General features: G+C 44.0%; 1 long non-coding RNA gene across 4 annotated transcripts in view; it reads right to left on the minus strand.

The window, feature by feature from the left end:
- The window catches only part of LOC137489108 (uncharacterized), a 54,877-nt gene extending 39,614 nt beyond the window's left edge, over window positions 1-15,263 (minus strand). For 3 of the 4 annotated variants that reach the window (XR_012398425.1, XR_012398427.1, XR_012398426.1), the window contains exons 1-6: window positions 14,860-15,263; window positions 5,640-5,664; window positions 4,173-4,309; window positions 1,966-2,941; window positions 1,614-1,774; window positions 1,385-1,477 (exon numbers count right to left, since the gene is read on the minus strand). This is a non-coding gene — a long non-coding RNA (uncharacterized lncRNA). The remainder of the gene's footprint in view (window positions 1-1,384; window positions 1,478-1,613; window positions 1,775-1,965; window positions 2,942-4,172; window positions 4,310-5,639; window positions 5,665-14,859) is intronic. The other variant, XR_011010407.2, reaches the window with a different exon arrangement.
- Window positions 15,264-22,752: the final 7,489 nt, after the last annotated feature.

Here is a 22,752-nt window from a genome sequence, read left to right on the forward strand (position 1 = left end):
CTTCTTTGGGCCACGTAAAAAAAAAAAATTCCCATGTTTTTTTCAATGTTAACACCCCTTTATACATAGTAAAGAAGTTTTTAAAAGTTAATAAAAATATTAGAGTCTATCTTTTAATTGCATTATGTGCTGTATCCATAATTTTTGTATAAATGCCCTTTCTCGGATGAAAACTGTTGGATACAATTATGACATTAAAAAGACGTCATTGTATTGTTGTTTTGTTTTTTAATCCAGGAAACTTCCCTTGCTTACAGAAAATATGTTCCCATGTGTTTTCAAATGCAGATACGTGAAACGTGTTTACATTAACAGCCTATGCAATTTTAAACATGACAAGTATCATTGTGACTTACCTAAAACAAGAGACGCTAATTTTGCAGTGCTATTTTTTCAACAAGGCTTATTTGAAACACGAAAAAACACACATCTTGCACACATTAACAACAAAACAAATATTGAGTGCATGCAAAAATTACAATTACAAAGTATAATAAAAAATTGTTTAATGCAACCAACATTGGGCTTGGTAATACAGCAAAAGCAACACTTTTTGATTTACTAGCGAAGCGAAAGCATGACGTCATTACTGAAAAGTTACGCATGTGCTGTGAAGGGGGAACTGAATTCTCCGGAACACCGGTCATCTTCCTCACCATAGTATCCTACCGCGACATAATGATCGGTTATGATGAAAAGCTGAACCGATACCGAATTGTCCGCGTCTGCATCGCGGCTCTAGCTTTATGGTATAGCATAAGACTTGTTTATATATTGTGGATTCTAGCTAGAAATTACTTATAATGAAATGATTAAAGGCCATAACGTTAGATATGTGCTCTTTCAAACATTAACTTTCATATCATGATTCAGTGACTTCATATATCGTTAATGAAAAAAAGAGTTGGACCTCATGCATACTACGTATACACGTAACGATTTAAGGTAATGAACACAGTGTATAAGATCACCGAGATAGAATAGCTGATGAAGATGGCGTGAAATCCCATGATCGTTCTGGTATCCAGCTCTATTAGACATCTGATGCTTGTATGTGCAGCAGCTCCACGTCCAAAACTTAACTCATTGGGTTAAATGAGGCTTTACAGTCTTTGTATTTACTCCTTTACTTCACTGTATCTATTCAGCTAAGGGAAATTAATCAACCCTGTGATGTCAGACACAGCAACATTTCAAAATGGCAGCAAAAAGGCTTGGTCTAAAAGCTATAGAAAAAAATGCATTTTTCTTTTAAATAGTTTCATTAATCGAGTTTGTTTAATATATTTTTCATAAAGTGGAATCCAATGTACAAAATAATGTAAACTTGACTAAGTGCTTCATTTCCCCTTTAAAATAACCTAGGAAAAAATAAGTTACTTACAAAGCATGGTTTAAAGAAGTCAGCTGGCTTGTCCCCCAGGAGAATCGGTAGCCCTTTGAGGACCAAGGTCCTAATATCTGTAGGCTCTTGAGTCTAAAAAATGTAATTGTAAAACAATTATGTTAGATAATTGTATTAGACAACCAATAAAGTAACCTTTGTAAAAAAAAAAAATTCTATAATTTAACTGTTAAAAATAGTGCATGGTGTATAATGGATATATACCAACCTTGGTTTGCTGTAAAAGCGCTGAGAACAATTCTCCGACATTCCCCCTCTTTGATCAAAAGATCTTAATTAAACGCAGACTGTGTCGATTAATGCTTTCATAAAACTCCTGCTTGAGGTTCTTCCCCACTATTCTGCTGAACTCCAGAAACACCTGCAAAACTAGAGGAAATACAGAATATGAATATTTCTAAACTAAATCATTAAATGACAAAAAATAGATACTTCACACAAAATTAAAAATAGTTCATGTTTTGCACAGCTTTGCTATACCAGACATATATACAATAATTAAAGTGACACATGAGATAAAATAATAGTAGAAAAATAATTTATTACATTCTTAAACGTACCTGATCTTCTGTGAAAAGCGCAGGCCAGCTCTAGCATCAGGCTTATGGCAGGCTCAGACTCCACCACTTCTTTTCTTCTGAGTGCAAACGTAAGGTCCATCTTCTCTTTCACAAGTCGTAGATTGGGTGTTCTTTTACGCATTTTATCGACCAAGACCTCCCATGCATTCTCAAGACCTATGTGATCAAATCCATCTGGGAAGTTGGGTAAGTAGTTGAGTTCACCTTCCTTGGCTTTCTTGATGTTCTTGTTAGCAGGTTCTCCGGGGGTTGAATACCCTCCACGCTTACCAGAATTTACAGCAACATCAGAACATCTTGATTGTCTGCGCTTTGATCTGTAGTTAGACTTTTTGTATTTTAAGCTGTTCTTCCAGCCACTACAGCGACTGGTTAAGCCTTTTTCTTGGAGGCAGGGGTGCTTGTTGATCAGTGCAACTGCAACACTTTCAAATTGCCCATTGTTTGGATATGCTGTAAAGCCATACATGCACTCTGCCAGTTTTTCAAGAATTGCATATTTAAGATCTTTAGTTACTTTAAGTAGGGTTCCATCACAAAGATACAGCAGATTAGCTTGCCTGAGCCTATACGTCACACGTCAACAGAACAATTAGGAAGATCAAATGGCTCTGGCCACTGTTCTTGTCGCTCTTGAGAAGATTGTGAGAGGATCTCTGTATCTGCTGAACTGAGATTTTCATCTAAGCTCTCTGAATATGCTGAGGCAGGAACAAGCTTGAGTACAGGGATGACTTTGACTGTTGGTTTTTCCTGGAAGATCTGCAATATCGGACAGATTGCATAGTTCATTATCAAATTCTGGATCTTTGTACTGGAGACTGAATCTATACTCTATTTCCAGCTATTCTTTGCTTGTCAGTTCCTCCACTGTGGCAGGCCTTGTGTTCAGAGTGACCTTTCTTATATCGGCTTCAGTAAAAATGACCCTCAATCTCATCTTCTGATCTGCCATCTGCATCACAAAAAAAAAAACATGTTCAAATGTACACTTTCCACACTTAAATAAATTAGCAAAATGTATTGTAAAAAAATATTTAAATAAAAACAGGTGTAATGTGACCATTTAGGCAAAAAAATACTGCAAATGCATATAGCGCCTAAGTGTCAGTATTGTCTCCAAATCTGTATGCTGGAAGAGGGAAAACATCATTAAGCTCATTTGGTTGCATAACAGACAGAGAGGGGTTAGTGCTGTTACAGAGCTCATGCAGTCATCTCTTTACAAATAAAGAGGATCTTAGAGTTGATTGCCACAATTTTTTTGATCTGCTTGAATTTTGGGAGGCCTGAACATAAGCCAACAGTGACCATCATATCAGTACAATATCTTATTTCATCTAAAGAGACTGAAGATGCAACAAGAACTGACTTGAGCTGAGGAACTCTATGGCAGAAATTTTGTTGGATATTTGGCAGGTAAGATGTAATCAATGATGAAGTAACTCTGTCCATTTCAACTGCTGGCTTGAAAAATGAGCTAGAGTTTAGAAAGTAAGCCATCATTTTTTAACGCTTAACAGCCAGTGTAAGTGCTACATTTTTAAAATTGTGCGCATTCCGAAACACTTGTTTAAAAAATGTATGCTTTCCCTCAAAGAGCATTGTCCAGACATCTGAGAGAGGACCAAATGCCCTTATCATCTCAGGGTAATGCTCAACAAAGTGGTGTTTTGGGCGTAATCGAAAATCAGGAAATGTACTTTGCAGTAGTTTCCTGTGTTCTGAGAGTTTGCAATCAAGAAAATGGATTGACTCTTTAGTGTGTTTTGTTGCTACCACCAGTTCAACAATGTCTTTGAGGAGCAACAGAATGTTCCGTGCATTGTCTCCTTCAGGTATTTTGTGTCCAATGAGAATTGGGAGGAGTCAGATTAGAGCCCATTTCCCCCTATGGTCCCTTTGGTAGTGAAGCCATGGACAATAGGCTGAGGCTGGTCTGCAGCATCATTAAAGGCATATGGAAATGTCTTTATAGCACGGTTTAGTGTTTCCAAGCTGAAATATTTCTTAGAAATCAGGTGTGAAATGCAAAGTGATAACTCCACCGGAACAATACCTTCCAAAAGGTCATGCAGAATGTCGGGGGGCTACCCGTTAACAACATGAAAGTACTCTAGACTGCTTGTCAAGACGCATTCACCTTTCACACCGTACTGTTTACCTAAATTTGGATATTGTAGTACCTCTTTTATGTGCTGATTGTTACTTTCTTTAGTCCTGAATTGAAAGGTGCCTGAGGAAACTTCACTGTCTTGGATGTCACTCCTCGCTGCTAAGCAGAACCTGCAGAATTTGTCCACTGTAAAGCTTTCAAAGAATCCTGCCAAAGAATGAGCAGCCAAGTATGACACTGTGCCTTTAATGCAAGCCCCCAGCTTCTTAACATAGATCCCATATTGCTCTAAATAAACCAAATCTTTGAGGAGAGGATGGAAAATTTGAGCAAACCCATATTCCTGTACATAGGAAACTTTATATAAGAGAGCAAGCTGAATAGAATGAAGAGTGGATCTATATTTTGATGGCAGATTAGCAAGCACCCAATAAACTGCACTCATTTTGTGTTTCTTTTTTGATGTTCCCAAAGGATTGGACACTTTAAAATCATCTGTATAGAGTCCAACAGCAATTTTGAACTATATCCTTTAAGCAGGTTGTTTTCTTTACAGATTGAACCATCAATGTATGAGTTGTACTCATGTGGCACATGATTCTGTAGTGGTAGAGCTTTGACTAAAATGTCTGCTCTGTTCAACATTTTCTGGAGCATTTCATTTATCGGAACATATACACGGTTAGATTTTTTTTCCCTTTATTAATAATATACTCCACTGGCCTAATCACTGTAATATTCTTGCCCGAATATGCTTCTCTCTTTTTAGTGGTTGATAAGGTGCCATTCTTTCCACAAAATCTTGTTAAGACATTGCTGTCTAAAGCAGCCTTGACTAACTGTCTAACAGTTGAATCATCAATATCTGTGTATTGGTGTAGAATTTCTTTTACTGAATTATGGAGCAGTGGCTGGGACAGTTCACATATCTGTACAAGCTGTTGTATGGTCTCTTGAATTGAACGCTCTGGAATGTGAAGCACAGTTTGCATCTTTAAAAAAAGACCAGCAAGGTTGTGCTCCAACTGTGTCTCCAAATCATACACCTCTTCACAGGTGGAATCCTCACTGCCCTCTAAATCAGAGGGGTTATTTGGTGGCGTTTGTTCAAGGTCAATTTCATTACCAGAATTATTTACTTCACTATAGAGTAATTCTGTTCTGAACATACTCCAATTGTCTGTTCTGTGGTTTCTACTTCTGTGTCCATTGAATGTGGTTTTACACATTAGTATTAAAGTCACAATCTTTATATGGACACTGGACTTCACTTTGTGGTTCACTTTTAAATGTGCATTGCGCAAGTGAGTGAACAAATCCCCTTCTGTACAGGGCACAGAAAAATCACATCACTTGCAGTGATAAGTTACCTGGGCAGTTTCACACAGTTGAGTACGATGGGACTTTGAGTGAATGTTAACAGATGTACTTTAAGTGCATTAATAGAGTGAAATGTGCAGGGAATGGAACAGTTCTGTTTTAACCTATAATGTTTTAATAGCACCTCGTTTGTCACATGTAAATTCACAAAACTTACATTTCTATTGCATCTTCACAAGAACCTGTGAAACAGAGCAAATAAGAAAAAAGTTTAGAAAAACTGCACTTATAAGTATACTGTGAAAGTTATTAAATTTTGCCAGTGAAATTGACTTAAAAACAGTATAAGTTACTTATGTAAACTAGCCCCTCACAAAAAAATCTAATTCACTCCTGTAAAACTTTTAATGTTATCATAGTGTAGCAGATGTTTTGCATGAAGCCTTGGTGTACGCCCATTACTAACTGCGGGTTGTTAAGAGGTGTATAAAAGCCTGTCGGAGAATAGTGGAAGTTGCGTCATCGTCCAGCTGACTCCCTGTGGTGGGTGTGTCACTGCCGTGCGTTTGGTATGTAGTGGCTGTTTAAGCCTTATTTTCGCTTTCGTTTTAAATTGTGTTGGGTTTGATTCAGTTTTTCTTGCTCTGGAAGGCTGGTGTCTGTTCGGTTGCTGTTGCACCATAGAGTGGCTACTGTGGGGCGTTGTGAGCTTTGAGAAGTCGCATTTCCTAGAGCTGAACTCTCCCTCGTGATTCTGTTGACACTTATGCGCGTTCCCGTGACTGCTGTCTTCCCAATCGGTAAGTAGGGCGCTACCGCTCGTACATTCTGTGCATATCAAACTACTAGGAGTAGAAACTGATTTCTGTTATATTTTCGAGTTAGTTATTAGTACGGACGCATGGCTTTGCCGGAGGGATGACTGGCATCTCGTGTAGCGATTGCACTGTGGATTGAGCGTCTTCACCTGCCCTTGACACCTGCTGGATGCTGCTGTTTTGTTTCTGTTAATTCAGTTTTGATTCTGTTTTGTTTCTTTTGTTTCTGTTAATTGTTTTTTTTTTTTTTGTTTTGCTTTTTGTTTTGTCGTTTATTTATTTTCGGTGCTTTTGTATCAGTGTTTTTTTTTGTTGTTTTGCATATGTTTTGATGTTTGTTTTTTTCTACATTTACAAAAATGGGAACACCTAAAACAAGTGTTGTCTAACTGACTGCTTGGCTTTGCTTCTATACCTGCATTCTGGTGCGTTGTCCTGTTCCAATATTGTGACCTTGTGCTCTAACTTTTACTACATACTATTTGGGATTCTTTTTAGCGGGGGCCTTTCACCTCCGTGCCCCTGGGCGGCTGATAGCTGCTCAAGTAGTCTGTTTTTGATACCCCTGTGAGCCCATTTAATATTGTGTTTCCTTAAATGTTTTATTTCCTTCCTAATTGTGGTTTTCTTCTCTCCCTAGGAGCTGGGGGTGTCTAGTACGGGCAGTCAGGCTGCTGTGTGGCGTGGCTCTTTTGATGAATTAGTCTTTTGCTCACTTGTGTGCATTGAAGTTCACTGTGTGGTGTTTTTGGAATCTAAGAGTGTGCACGTGTGAATTTGTGGGTCATTCTTGGGCCCAGTGCCTAGCCTGCCCGACTTTAGTAAGCCCCAGCTCCTGCGGTTGGATGAGGATTTTTTTTTTTTTTTTGTATTTTGTAACCGCCTTCTAGTGCCTTTTTAAAGCACATGTGCCTGTCATTTTAATATTTGTAGTCCAATGAGAAGTGCATTGTAATAAAAGGAACTCTATTTTTCTACATCCACGTCTCATTCCCTTATTGTCAGAGATACGAACCTGTTTTTTGTGTCCCAGGTAATGTACTGGGTGGCGTAGTCGAGCTCTAATTGCAATAGGTTGTGTTAACTCGGCCGCAGTGTGCCAATTATTGTATTGGTCTGGCTACCAACAAAATGCCTTATCCCCCCCTTCGCGCCACACTTGGCGTAGTCGGCAGGGTATTTTCTGACATTTTTTGGGCTGTGAGACGTGGATTTTTGTGTTCGTACAGTGTTTTTGTCTGTGTTTTAGAAGTAAAACAGCAGTATTCAAGCGTGGTTGCTGAACCCAATAGGTAAGGGTCTTTATATATATTTTTTTCTCCATCTTTAAAGTTTATCTTTCTCTCATCATGGAAGATGAACTACAAGAGTTGCGAGATCTAGTAGCTCAGCTGAAAGCTGATAATTTACGATTGCAGCAGGAACAGCCCCAAGCTAGCTCCCCAGGCCCTAGTGTTGATCCCTCCAATGTGTCTGTTCCCTCAGCGCCCCCATTTGAACTTGGTAATGCTGATGCTGCATCAGCAGAGCGATTTGTTTTTGTCCCAAGAGATAGAAAATGTGCCAAATTTAATGGTAAGTCAGGGATTGGCATAAATGAGTGGGTAGAGGAAATCCAGGCTTGTATGCGGGCTCGCCACCTATCTGTGGCTGATCAGTCTTTCTTTATATTTGATCATTTGGAGGGTGAAGCCCGGGAAGAAATACGCTATCGGTCGGCTCAGGTACGTGAAGATCCAAAACAAATTATCGCTGCTTTAAAAGAATTGTATGGTTGTTCTCAATCTTATATTGTGTTACAGGAGGCTTTCTTCTCCAGAAGACAACAGGAGGGTGAGTCCCTGTTGGAGTTTTCACTGGCCCTCTTGAGTCTTCTGGAGAAGGTGAAACAGCAGTCACCACACGTAATGACAAATGCTGAAGTTCTTTTGCGAGACCAATTTGTTGAACATGTGCTTGATAGTTAATGCAGCTTGTGCGTCGCCTACCCTCTAGTACTCTGCTCGATGTGTGTAAAGAGGCTATCAGGTGGGAGAGGGAGGGTATGCCTGGGGGTGTTAGGGGCCGCAGTCATTCTGTTCCATTAGCCTATGGGTTCCAATATGGAGTTAGGGGTGGTACTCATTCACCTGGCAATGCCCAACAGACTGAAATAAGTGATTTGAGGGAGATTTTAAAATCGCAGCAAGAGCAGCTGAACCAGCTTACTAGGAGTTTCGCTCTGCTGCATGAACCCCCTCGTGGTCCTCGGTTGGGTCGTAATGATTCTGTAATATGTAGGAGATGTCAAAAACGTGGTCACTTTGCAAGGGAGTGTGAGGGGGAGCGTGTTCCTTCGCGCCCTCCTCCACCAGACCGAACGGACACCAGAGTTCCAGAGAATAGGCAGTTAAACCCACGTCAGGTGTCGGAAAACTTGCTCCCGCCGTGTTGTTGAGTCGCAGCACAGGTGGGGGAGATGTAGACTCGGTGTTGTGTAGGGATGGTTCTATACCAAACTTAATGCTGTCTTGTCCCCATTTGGTGGTAGTTATGGGTGGGGTGTCTGTGCCGTGCCTGGTGGACACTGGCTCAATGGTGTCTACCATCACGGAAACTTGTTTCCGTGAATGTTTTGAGCCATGGGACCAGGAATGGCTTAAATCCTGTCAGTGGTTGCAGCTTAGGGCTGCTAATAGGTTGTCTATTCCTTATATAGGGTACATCGAACTAGATGTAGAACTGTGTGGTGAGGCAGTTCCAAAATGTGGTGTGTTGGTTGTCCGGGATCCTCCTGGTGGCATCAGTGCCCAAGCCCCTGGTGTGGTGGGTATGAACATTTTGGGCCGGTGCTACCAGGAGCTCTTTGGACAATATGGATCTTCTCTTTTTGATTCTCCCCCAGTGTCAAGTGCTTCAAGGAAGGTGTTCCAGGCTTTACAACACTGTCATCAGGCAAGATTACAGATGCCGACAGAGGGGATAGGAAAGGTACGGGTGCGTGGGCCTCAAGTAAGTCGTGTTCCAGGGGGTACGATTAAGATGGTAGTGGCTACTTGTTCTGAGAAATTTTCTAGCGGTGTGGCCCTGTTTGAGCCGTTGGAGACTGGACTTCCAGAAGGGCTACTAGCTTCTCCTGCCCTGGTTCAAGTTATCAGAGGTACTGTACATGTCCCTATTGTAAATGTTGAGACCTCCGATGGCTTGTTATTCCCTCGCAGGGTGATTGGTACATTAACTAGTGTGTACATTGTTTCTCCCTCCCCAGGAGTCATTGAAACTAGGTCTCTAGCGGGGACTGGGCCCTTAACTGGCACCACGTGTGCCATTAGTGCCAAAGCAGATTCTCCTCGGGTGCCCGAAGGGATAGATGCGGTTGATTTATCATTTCTCTCCAGGGAAGAGCAGGATAAGGTGAGGGCTTTGCTGGGGAAGTATCAGACTGTCTTTGCTGTATGCGAAAGTGATTTAGGGTGCACTGACATGATCTCACATGATATCCCGCTACTAGATGACATCCCTGTCCGGCAGCGGTACAGACGCATACCTCCCACTGAATATGATGTGGTGCGAACTCGTATAAACCAATTGCTAGAGACACAGGTGATTCGTGAGAGTTGCAGTCCCTATGCCTCTCCTATAGTTCTGGTGAAGAAAAAGGATGGCAGTCTACGCCTGTGTGTAGACTACCGTCAATTAAATGCCAAAACGAGGAAGGATGCGTTTCTCCTGCCCCGTATTGAGGAGTCATTGGATCTCCTGTCGGGGGCCCGCTGGTTTTCCACAATGCATTTAGCCAGTGGATACAACCAAGTCCCGGTCACCGAAGAGGACAGGTATAAGACTGCTTTTTGCACTCCATTTGGGTTATTTGAATGGAATCGTATGCCCTTTGGACTGTGCAATGCTCCTAGTACGTTCCAGCGGCTAATGCAACCTTTGTTCGGGGATCAATGTCAGTCCTTATTGCTATATTTAGATGACATAATTGTGTTCTCTTCCTCTGTAGAGCAGCATCTAGAGCGGTTGGAGGTTGTTCTAGGTCGTCTAAAAAGGGAGGGGCTGAAGGCTAGACTGGACAAGTGTGCGTTTTTGAGGCCAGAGGTTGGTTATCTAGGCCATGTCATCTCAGCAAAGGGTGTCTCCACCGACCCGAACAAGACCCAGGCAGTTGCTCAGTGGCCTCGTCCGTCTAGTGCCACTGGCCTGCGTTCTTTTCTCGGCTTTGCCAGTTATTATCGTCGGTTCGTAGAGGGGTTTGCAAAGATTGCAGCCCCCCTGCACCGACTGACAGCTGAGTTTTCTGATAAGCGCAAGTCAAAACATTCTGGGGCAGGGTTTGGGGATGCCTGGAGTGATCAGTGTGAGAATAGTTTTGCTGAGTTAAAGGTACGACTCACCACTGCCCCTGTACTCGCATATGCAGATTTTTCAAAGCCATTTATTCTGGAGGTGGATGCCAGCCAGGGGGCTTGGGGGCAGACCTCTCTCAAGAGCAGGAGGGGGGAGTTCGCCCTATTGCGTATGCGAGTCGTAGTCTGAGGCCCACGGAGCGCAATATGTCTAACTACAGTTCTATGAAGTTGGAGTTTGTTGCGCTCAAGTGGGCCATGACGGAGAAGTTTAGGGAGTATTTGTTGGGCAGTCGGTGTGTCGTCTTTACGGATAACAATCCACTTAGTCACCTGTTGAGTGCGAAACTCGGGGCGGCTGAGCAGCGGTGGGCTGCACAGTTAGCTGCATTCAACTTTGAGATTCGTTATCGCTCTGAAAAAAGTAACTTGAATGCAGATGCTCTTTCTCGTCAGAATTCTTCTGAGAGTCCAGTGATGGGAGGCCTGGTACCAGGAACGGTAGTGCCCGCACCTTTAAGACAAGCCTTGGAGGGGGCGCCAATAGTTGAGGTACAACAGTCTATGATATCTACTATGCCAGGTTATTCTTTGTCAGATTTGGGATCACTCCAGGCAGTGGATCCTGTGATTGCGGAAGTACTGCCATTTTGGAGGCGGAAGATCCGCCCAGGGCGAGATGAGCGCCAACAAATGTCATCTCTAGCTTTGACATTGCTCCGTCAATGGGACCGCTTGGTGGAGAAGGATGGGGTTCTCTATCGGCGGGTGCATTGTCCGGATGGGGGGGAAGAGACCCTACAGTTAATTCTTCCAGCTGTTTTGAAGTCTGAAGTGGTCATGCAGTTACACCAGCAACATGGCCATCAGGGCATAGAACGGACAACTGAGCTTGTCCAACAATGGTGCTATTGGCCAGGTCTTTCGGCTGATGTGTCTCGCTGGTGCTTGGAGTGTGAGAGATGCCAGGCTGCTAAGGACACTAGGCCATTAGCTCAAAGTTTTATGGGACATCTTCTGGCCTCTCGTCCAAATGAAATCGTGGCAATGGATTTTACTGTATTGGAGCCGTCAAGATCAGGCATTGAGAATGTTCTTGTGGTAACTGATGTATTTAGCAAATATACCTTGGCTATCCCCACTAGAGACCAAAAGGCGGAAACTGTAGCTCAGGCCCTGGTCAACGAATGGTTCTTCAAGTTTGGCATTCCAAGCCGCTTGCATTCGGACCAGGGCCGTAATTTTGAATCTCTGTTGATCCGGCAGCTTTGTGATCTGTACGGTGTGAAGAAGTCTCGCACAGCACCATATCATCCAGCTGGAAACGGCCAGTGTGAGCGTTTCAACCGTACATTGCACAATCTGTTACGGGCCTTGCCAGTTTCCAAGAAAAGGGACTGGGTAGCGTGTTTACCGCAGGTTGTCTTTTGCTATAACACAACCCCGTATCAAGCGACTGGGGAGTCACCCTACTTTTTGATGTTTGGGCAGAAACCACAGCTACCAGTGGATTTCATGTTGGGGAGAGTCCAGGAACCCGTGGCAGGCAGTGTTCATAACTGGGTCGAGGAGCATCAGAGCCGTTTAAGTGTAGCTTTTCAGGGGGCACGTGAACGGTTACAAGCGGCTGCTGATAGGCGGAAATTAACCCATGACAGGCAAGTTCGTGATGCCCCACTCATAGAGGGCCAGCTGGTATTCCTTCGTCACTGTAGTTATAAAGGTCGCCATAAGATCCAGGACATGTGGAGTCCGGTAGTTTATCAAGTGGTGCGAGCCCCAAGAGATGGTGGTGCAGTGTATACTATTGCACCAGTGGAGGACCTGAGTAAGGCGATTACGGTTCATCGGTCATTGCTTAAAAATCGAATACAGAAAGACTTTTCTGGTGTGTCAACTGATGCAGTTGTGGAACTACCACTGTCGCCTGGGGATGTTGAAGAGGAAGAGCTTGATTTGGTTAGGGTGGTGCAGGCACAAGGTGCAGAGAGATTAAGTGTTGACCAGGGATCCTCGGCTACCTTGACACGAGGTACTCCTAACCTTTCTGGGGAGTCCTCACATTTGGTTGCAGTGGGGGCCGAAGGTAGTGAGCTGTGCCTTGAAACTGGACTGGGTTCTTCAATAGAGCCGGGAAAAGTGTCCGAGGTGATGCCACGCCGGACTGGTAGAACCACTACTGGTTGCCATTCCAATCTTCACCGCCTTCCTCGCCCGGCAGGAGCTTCCCTGCCGTCTAATTCAGTGTCCAACTGCATTACTGCTATCTTTAGGCCCTGGAAGTGACTTCGGCATGTTTCCTCTTTTTCTGGTGTAATCACCGGGTCGGTGATTCAAAAGTGGGGGGTAGATTGTAGCAGATGTTTTGCATGAAGCCTTGGTGTACGCCCATTACTAACTGCGGGTTGTTAAGAGGTGTATAAAAGCCTGTCGGAGAATAGTGGAAGTTGCGTCATCGTCCAGCTGACTCCCTGTGGTGGGTGTGTCACTGCCGTGCGTTTGGTATGTAGTGGCTGTTTAAGCCTTATTTTTGCTTTCGTTTTAAATTGTGTTGGGTTTGATTCAGTTTTTCTTGCTCTGGAAGGCTGGTGTCTGTTCGGTTGCTGTTGCACCATAGAGTGGCTACGGTGGGGCGTTGTGAGCTTTGAGAAGTCGTGTTTCCTAGAGCTGAACTCTCCCTCGTGATTCTGTTGACACTTATGCACGTTCCCGTGACTGCTGTCTTCCCAATCGGTAAGTAGGGCGCTACCGCTCGTACATTCTGTGCATATCAAACTACTAGGAGTAGAAACTGATTTCTGTTATATTTTCTAGTTAGTTATTAGTACGGACGCCTGGCTTTGCCGGAGGGATGACTGGCATCTCGTGTAGCGATTGCACTGTGGATTGAGCGTCTTCACCTGCCCTTGACACCTGCTGGATGCTGCTGTTTTGTTTCTGTTAATTCAGTTTTGATTCTGTTTTGTTTCTTTTGTTTCTGTTAATTGTTTTTTTTTTTTTTTGCTTTTTTTTGTCGTTTATTTATTTTAGGTGCTTTTGTATCAGTGTTTTTTTGTTGTTTTGCATATGTTTTAATGTTTGTTTTTTTCTACATTTACAAAAATGGGAACACCTAAAACAAGTGTTGTCTAACTGACTGCTTGGCTTTGCTTTTATACCTGCATTCTGGTGCGTTGTCCTGTTCCAATATTGTGACCTTGTGCTCTAACTTTTACTACATACTATTTGGGATTCTTTTTAGCGGGGGCCTTTCACCTCCGTGCCCCTGGGCGGCTGGTAGCTGCTCAAGTAGTCTGTTTTTGATACCCCTGTGAGCCCATTTAATATTGTGTTTCCTTAAATGTTTTATTTCCTTCCTAATTTTGGTTTTCTTCTCTCCCTAGGAGCTGGGGGTGTCTAGTACGGGCAGTCAGGCTGCTGTGTGGCGTGGCTCTTTTGATGAATTAGTCTTTTGCTCACTTGTGTGCATTGAAGTTCACTGTGTGGTGTTTTTGGAATCTAAGAGTGTGCACGTGTGAATTTGTGGGTCATTCTCGGGCCCAGTGCCTAGCCTGCCCAACTTTAGTAAGCCCCAGCTCCTGCGGTTGGATGAGGATTTGTTTTTTTTTTTGTATTTTGTAACCGCCTTCTAGTGCCTTTTTAAAGCACATGTGCCTGTCATTTTAATATTTGTAGTCCAATGAGAAGTGCATTGTAATAAAAGGAACTCTATTTTTCTACATCCACGTCTCATTCCCTTATTGTCAGAGATACGAACCTGTGTTTTGTGTCCCAGGTAATGTACTGGGTGGCGTAGTGGAGCTCTAATTGCAATAGGTTGTGTTAATTCGGCCGCAGTGTGTCAGTTATTGTATTGGTCTGGCTACCAACAAAAAGCCTTATCCCCCCCTTCGCGCCACAATAGCATTACCCGCAACCACGTGAGCATGCAGAGGACACATGCTAATATGAACAGACACATGTAATAAAACGTTTAACAGGGAACATGCTTTAAAAAACGACCTTAAATTTGACAGAAAAGACAAATGCAAGCCTATATGATAACATACACAATGAACTGACCGAGAAAATAGCGCTAACCGACAGATTAGTCTTAATATTTTGCTAATATGACTCGACACATCGTGTAATAACACATATTTTACAGGGAATATGTTTTAAGTGATGTTTGTAAACAAATTTAGGGAGGAGCATGCGCAGAAGTTTCAGTATCGAATACGTCATTGACAATTATCCCATCATCAAATCAGTTTCTGAGCAACGCCTATATATACCAAAGCTGTCTTACCTGCAGCATCTCACGACTTTAGCATTGGCACATCCAATCGCTGTAGCCTCGTCCAAACAGCAAATTTCCATGAGGATGACACGGCTCCTCTTGCAAACTCCAAGCTGACGTCCAGCGCATCAGCACTCAAGCATATCAACAGAGTCAGCAGTCTTAACTTAGGCCCGCCATGCCGCCGCTCTTTCAGACGCCGGCAACAAACCTGAGCCGCTCCCCAGTTGGAAACCACCGGCCCAGATCAAGCGAGTCAGGCCACCGTTCTACAGGCGAAGCGCCACCATCGGCCAATTCGCCATGACAGCGTGAGCACGTCTCCGCTACGGTCTCATCTACCCCCCATGCACGGAACATTTCCACTTAGTAGCGCCCGCAATCCCTGCTCTCGGCGCGCCAAATTTAGGAATAACAAGCCAGTCCGCTCGTGAGTGTGACGTCACGCGAAGCGGCTTCCGGGTCCAAGCGCTCTATTCAACTGCATGGGGAAACCCATGAAATGGTAATTATAACGTTTACAAAGCGATTTATTACTTTTGAAAATCATGATCACAATATATATGTCTATGCCTCATACAAGTGGTTAATTTTATAAATTGTTAAAAATGTTTGGTATTTGTTATGCAGCAAGCCCAAAAATGGTTGTGTACAACATGACTCTGTATAAAACTAACTTACCGTGTAATATGTTTAAAATTGATCATAAACAAATAATTTCTCAACTTACTGCATGGGGAGACTCATGAAATGTTAATTATAATGTTTACAAAGCAATTTATTACTTTCGAAATCACTATCACAATGGGGTATATGCCGAAGCATGCTAATAGGACTCTTAATTTGCCAGTAACCTGGGCTAAGCACTTCCGGCGAATTGAATGCCAATGCAAAGCCAGTGCGTTTAAGGTCTATTTTCTTTAAAAATGAGCGCTCTCCACTAGCTGAGTGATATCGCCATATCTTTATAATATGAGCATTTATTTTTCCCCAGTATGTTTAATAGAGCTTATGCGTTAGCCTGCCGATTCTGACGACCGCGTGCGAGTAAACAGCTTCTGTCTCATTTTACGCTTGAGCAACCAAATAAATGCTAAAGTTTATTTAACTGAATGTATTTTAATGGCATTACAACATCGATGCTGTATAAGGAACCGTACAAACGGAAAAAGTTCACAATAACAGGTCACTGGAAGTGTATCAGCATGGGAACAGCAGTAGCTCAGCATATACCCTATACATACGTCCACACCTTATATCTGACGGGCAGAAAGTGATTAATTTTTATAAATTGCTTATTGTGTTTTGGTAATTGTTATGCAGCAAGCAATGCTTGTGTACACTGATTTTGTATAAAATTAACTTTATTGTATAAAATTAACTTTATTGTGTGATAAGAATTTAAAGTGATCATAAACGAATAAATTTCTCAACTCAAATGAGTGGCGGCTTGGACCCGGAAACAGTATTACTTACGTCACCAACAGGTCACCACTTAACAAGCGGAGTCTTCCTTCATGCCGCTTGCAGATTAACCAGGTTTGTTCAGGCCCTGATGCAAGTTCCAGCGTGAGGCTGCCTCCGCTGATGTCACCAACGCCGGCAGCCCCTTCTCTCTTCTCTTTTCCTTCCACCCGTGATCCTAGGGTCATCAGTAGCGCGAGCATGCCTCCGCAAACGGCCCTAGTCCCCAACTTTCTGTCAGGCCCCGACGTAAGTTCCAGCGTGAGGTCGCCTCCGCTGATGTCACTAGCGCTGGTAGCTCTCCTCTCTTCTCTTTTCCTTCCACCCGTGATCCTAGGGTCATCAGTAGCGCGAGCATGCCTCCGCAAACGGCCCTAGTCCCCAACTTTCTGTCAGGCCCCGACGTAAGTGCCAGCGCAAGGCCGCCTCCGCTGACGTCACTTACGCCGGCAGCCCCTCTTCTCTTTTCCTCCCACCTGTGATTCTAGGGTCATCAGTTGCGTGAGCACGCCTCCGCAAATGGCTCTAATCCCCAACTTTCTGTCGGGCCCCGACGTAAGTGCCAGCGTGAGGCTGCCTCCGATGACGTCGCTTACGCCGGCAGTCCCTCTTCTCTTTCCCTCCCACCTGTGATTCTAGGGTCATCAGTAGCGTGAGCACCCCTCCGCGAATGGCTCTAGTCCCTAATTTTCTGTCAGACCCCGACGTAAGTGCCAGCGTGAGGCTGCCTCTGCTGACGTCACTTACGCCGGCAGCCCCTCTTCTCTTTTCCTCCCACCTGTGATTCTAGGGTCATCAGTAGCGTGAGCACGCCTCCGCAAACGGCTCTAATCCCCAACTTTCTGTCGGGCCCCGACGTAAGTGCCAGCGTGAGGCTGCCTCCGCTGACGTCACTTACGCCGGTAGTCCCTCTTCTCTTTCCCTCCCACCTGTGATTCTAGGGTCATCAGTAGCGTGAGCACGCCTCCGCAAACGGCTCTAATCCCCAACTTTCTGTCAGACCCCGACGTAAGTGCCAGCGCGAGGCCGCCTCCGCTGACGTCACTTACGCCGGCAGCCCCTCTTCTCTTTTCCTCCCACCTGTGATTCTAGGGTCATCAGTTGCGTGAGCACGCCTCCGCTAATGGCTCTAATCCCCAACTTTCTGTCGGGCCCCGACGTAAGTGCCAGCGTGAGGCTGCCTCCGATGACGTCGCTTACGCCGGCAGTCCCTCTTCTCTTTCCCTCCCACCTGTGATTCTAGGGTCATCAGTAGCGTGAGCACCCCTCCGCGAATGGCTCTAGTCCCTAATTTTCTGTCAGACCCCGACGTAAGTGCCAGCGTGAGGCTGCCTCTGCTGACGTCACTTACGCCGGCAGCCCCTCTTCTCTTTTCCTCCCACCTGTGATTCTAGGGTCATCAGTAGCGTGAGCACGCCTCCGCAAACGGCTCTAATCCCCAACTTTCTGTCGGGCCCCGACGTAAGTGCCAGCGTGAGGCTGCCTCCGCTGACGTCACTTACGCCGGTAGTCCCTCTTCTCTTTCCCTCCCACCTGTGATTCTAGGGTCATCAGTAGCGTGAGCACGCCTCCGCAAACGGCTCTAATCCCCAACTTTCTGTCAGACCCCGACGTAAGTGCCAGCGTGAGGCTGCCTCCGCTGACGTCACTAACGCCGGCAGCCCCTCTTCTCTTTTTCTCTCACCTGTGATCCTGGGCCACGTATAGACTATATTCCTTAGATTCATCGTCTAGGTACTTAACATGTATAAACTTAAGTACGTTATTAACATTTACATAGACAACACGCGTCTATAAAATAAATTGCTTAATTAAATAAATTTGATAAGTAATTATGAAGTAATAATAACACCAAGCTGATAAGCAACTTCAGCTCAGAAATCATCCAGAATCCAATGACTAGCTTACCCCATCTATTTTCACAGCGATTCAAGTCGCAATTGCACTCAGTATAAACCATGGAACGCCATTCAAAACTTCGGGTACTGCTCAATGCTCCTCGCACTACCTTAAGTTCCTTTAATCCTATCAATTAAGTTTTCCACAGAAATTAAACCGAGAAGTCAGTGGAAATGTGCTATCGTTGCCCCCTTTTTACCATTTCAATCCCTAAACCTTTCCTAACCCTGGTCATTAATCCGTTCAAGGAGTTCTATTATAAGGTTGCTGCTGCACAGCGACCGCTCTCATTGGGGACGCACACCTTATTACATACTACTGCTAGTGCAGTGACCTCTCATACAGGAGACACACACCTTTTTATCATGCACCACTGCTAGCGCAGTGACCGCTCCTAAGGGGAACGCACACATTAATATTACGCACCACTGCAAGTGCAGTGACCGCTCCTACAAGAGACGCACACCTGATTACACACTGCTGCTAGGGCAGTAATTTCTCATACGGGAGACACACACCCTATTATTATGAAAAAACTGCAAGCACAGTGATTGCTCCTATGGGAGAAGCACACCTTACTATTATGTGCCACCGCAAGTGCAGTGACAGCTCCCACTAGAGACGTACACCTCATCAAGCATCACTGCTAGTCCAGCGACCGCTCCCACGGGGGAAGCCCACCTTATTATTATGCACCACTACAAGTGTAGTGACCGCTCCCACTGGAGACGTACACTTTATTATGCACCACTGCAAGTGCAGTGATCGCTCCTACGGGAGACACACACTTGATTACACACTACTGCTAGTGCAGTGACCACTCCTACGGGAGACGCATATCTTATTATGCACCACCGCTAATGCAGTGACCGCTCCTATGGGAGACGTACACCTTATAATTATGCATCACCGCAAGTGCAGTGACCGCTCCTATGGGAGACGTGCAAGTGCAGTGACTACTCCTACGGGAGACGCACACCTTATAATTATGCACCACTGCAAGCGCAGTGACTGCTCCTATGGGAGACGTACACCTTATTACACACTGCCGCTAGGGCAGTGACCACTCATACCCCATACAGGAGACACACACCTTATTATCATGCACCACTGTTAGTACAGTGACCGCTCCTACGGGAGACGTACACCTCATAATTATGCACCACTGCAAGTGCAGTGACTGCTCCTACGAGAGACGCACATCGTATAATTATGCACCACTGCAAGCGCAGTGACCGCTCCTACGGGAGACGTACACCTTATAATTATGCACCACTGCAAGCGCAGTGACCGCTCCTACGGGAGACGTACACCTCATAACTATGCACCACTGCAAGTGCAGTGACTGCTCCTACGGGAGACGTACACCTTATAATTATGCACCACCGCAAGCGCAGTGACTGCTCCTACAGGAGACGTACACCTTATTACACACTGCCTCTAGGGCAGTGACCACTCATACCCTATACAGGAGACACACACCTTATTATCATGCACCACTGTTAGTACAGTGACCGCTCCTACGGGAGACGTACACCTCATAATTATGCACCACTGCAAATGCAGTGACTGCTCCTACGGGAGACGCACATCTTATAATTATGCACCACTGCAAGCGCAGTGACTGCTCCTACGGGAGACATACACCTTATTACACACTGCCTCTAGGGCAGTGACCACTCATACCTCATACAGGAGACACACACCTTACTATTATGCACCACTGTTAGTACAGTGACCGCTCCTACGGGAGACGTACACCTTATAATTATGCACCACTGCAAGCGCAGTGACCGCTCCTACGGGAGACGTACACCTCATAACTATGCACCACTGCAAGTGCAGTGACTGCTCCTACGGGAGACGTACACCTTATAATTATGCACCACTGCAAGCGCAGTGACCGCTCCTACGGGAGACGTACACCTCATAACTATGCACCACTGCAAGTGCAGTGACTGCTCCTACGGGAGACGTACACCTTATAATTATGCACCACTGCAAGCGCAGTGACCGCTCCTACGGGAGACGTACACCTCATAACGATGCACCAATGCAAGTGCAGTGACTGCTCCTACGGAGACGTACACCTTATAATTATGCACCACTGCAAGTGCAGTGACCGCTCCTACAGGAGACGTACACCTTATAATTATTCACCACTGCAAGCGCAGTGACTGCTCCTACGGGAGACGTACACCTTATGCACCACTGCAAGCGCAGTGACCACGCCTATGAGAGACTCATACCTCATTATACACCACTGTCAGCACAGTGACAGCTATTACGGGGATGCATACTTTAACACACAACATTGCTAATGCATTGACCACTCCCACGGAAGACAACTGCAACTGGAAGCAACTGCTTCCTCCCGAAACACATACCTTATAACTCAACAGCACCCCTCCAAATTTTTAAGATCAGCAAATTTTGGGGGGCTTGCACATTGTCTGGCTGCTGTCCTGTAACAAATAGCGTTTTTTGGGGAGCGCTCTGGGGCCGGGCTAGATACTTCGCTCGAATCCCAACTCCTCTTTGTTTCCTTATAAGGGGAATAACTTGAGTTGGGGTGTCTCCTCGAGCTCAGAGCCCTTCCCCCGGACAGCACGCCAAATATGCTTTATACTTAAACGAATGCAAGTGTGAACTCGTGAAACGGCGAACATACAGAAAAACACTAGAGAACGTTATAAACGGCGACTAAAGTTAGACAGAAAGGCAAATGTAAGCCTATATGATAAAATACTTAGTCAACTGACAGGGAAATTAAAGCTAACCGACAAATTTATCTTAATATTTTGCTATTATGACCCGACTCATCATGTAACAATATCATACGTTTTACAGAGAATAACATTATGTTTTAAACAGCGAACATACTACAGGCAAACGTAAGCCTAACGTTATATGACAATATGCACAGTGAACTGACAGGGGGAAAAAAAAGCGCGAATCGACAGATTAATCTTTATATTTTGCTAATATGACCCAATATATTGTGTAATAACATACGTTTTACAGGGAATATGTTTTAAACAACGAACATACAGAGAAACACCAGATAACGTTATAAACGGCGACTAAATAAGACAATTAGGCAAATGTAAGCCTATATGGTAAAATACTCTGTTAACTGCGGGGAAAGTAGAGCTAACCGACTGATTAGTCTTTTTATTTTGCTAATATGACTCGACACATCATAGTTTACAGGAAATATGCTTTAAACAGCGAACATACAGAGAAACAGGCAAATGTAAGCCTAACGTTATATATAGATGATTGCACTGAACTGACAGGGAAAAAAGCGTGAATCGACAGATTAATCTTTATATTTTGCTAATATGACGCAACACATCATGTAATACACACGTTTTACAGAAAATATGCTTTAAACAGCGAACATATGGAGAAACACTAGATAACGTTATAAACGGCGACTAACGTTAGACAGAAAGGCAAATGTAAGCCTATATTATAATATGCACTGTAAACTGACGAGGAAAATAGCGCAACCCAACAGATTAGTCTTTATATTTTGCTAATATGACTCGACACATCGTGAAATAACACATATTTTACATAAAATATTCTTTTAACAGCGAACATACGAAGAAACACTAGATAACGTTATAAATGGCGACTAAATAAGACAGAAAGGCAAATGTATATGCCTATATGATAAAATACTCTGTGAACTGACAAGGAAAATAGAGCTAACCGACACAATAATCTTTAACTTTTTTAATTCAGCACTGGTCCGGATTTTCGATGATCAGTTTTGTCAGAATATGAACTAATTACAAGCTTTTTTGCACACTTACCGTTTCATGTCGCTTTCAAAAAATCCGCGGTAACGCAGCCTTCAAAATGCACTTACTGAGTGTATTGGTCACGTCAGCACCTAAATCAATCAAGGCCCCTCCACCTCAAACAAAAACGAATTTATTTTTCTTATCATGTCTAGTACACAATTTTTTTCTTCTAATTAGTGCAAATAGCTCATTTGATTTAGTAATGACACAATTTCTTAAAGAACAATAAAGAATTAGTAAAGATCACTTAAAATGTTTTATTAGCACAAAATCCGGGTTTACAGTGCAGACAGTTACAGCTCATCCAGAACGCTGCGGCCAGGATTTTGACCAGAACCAGAAAATCAGAGCACATCACACCTGTCCTCAGGTCTTTACACTGGCTCCCAGTTACATTCAGAATAGACTTTAAAGTATTATTACTTGTCTATAAATTACTAAATGGGATCTTTAGGATCATATAAACAAGAAATTCCAAGAGTTCAGTCAAAGCAGGGGGAATCTGCCTTTAGCTACTTTGCCCCTCGCTGCTGAAATCAGCTTCCAGAAATGGTCAGATGTGCTCCAACAGTAGGCACATTCAAATCAAGACTGAAAACATATCTGTTCATATGTGCCTTTACTGAATGAGCATTGTGCTACGTCCGACAGATCGCACTATTAGGTTTTTCTCTTTTTCATTCTTTTATATCACATTTTACCTGTTTTTATGTTGTTTTTTTAA

The sequence above is a fragment of the Danio rerio genome, chromosome 23 (genome assembly GCF_049306965.1).
Source record: "Danio rerio strain Tuebingen ecotype United States chromosome 23, GRCz12tu, whole genome shotgun sequence".
In the NCBI taxonomy this organism is placed as follows: domain Eukaryota; kingdom Metazoa; phylum Chordata; class Actinopteri; order Cypriniformes; family Danionidae; genus Danio; species Danio rerio.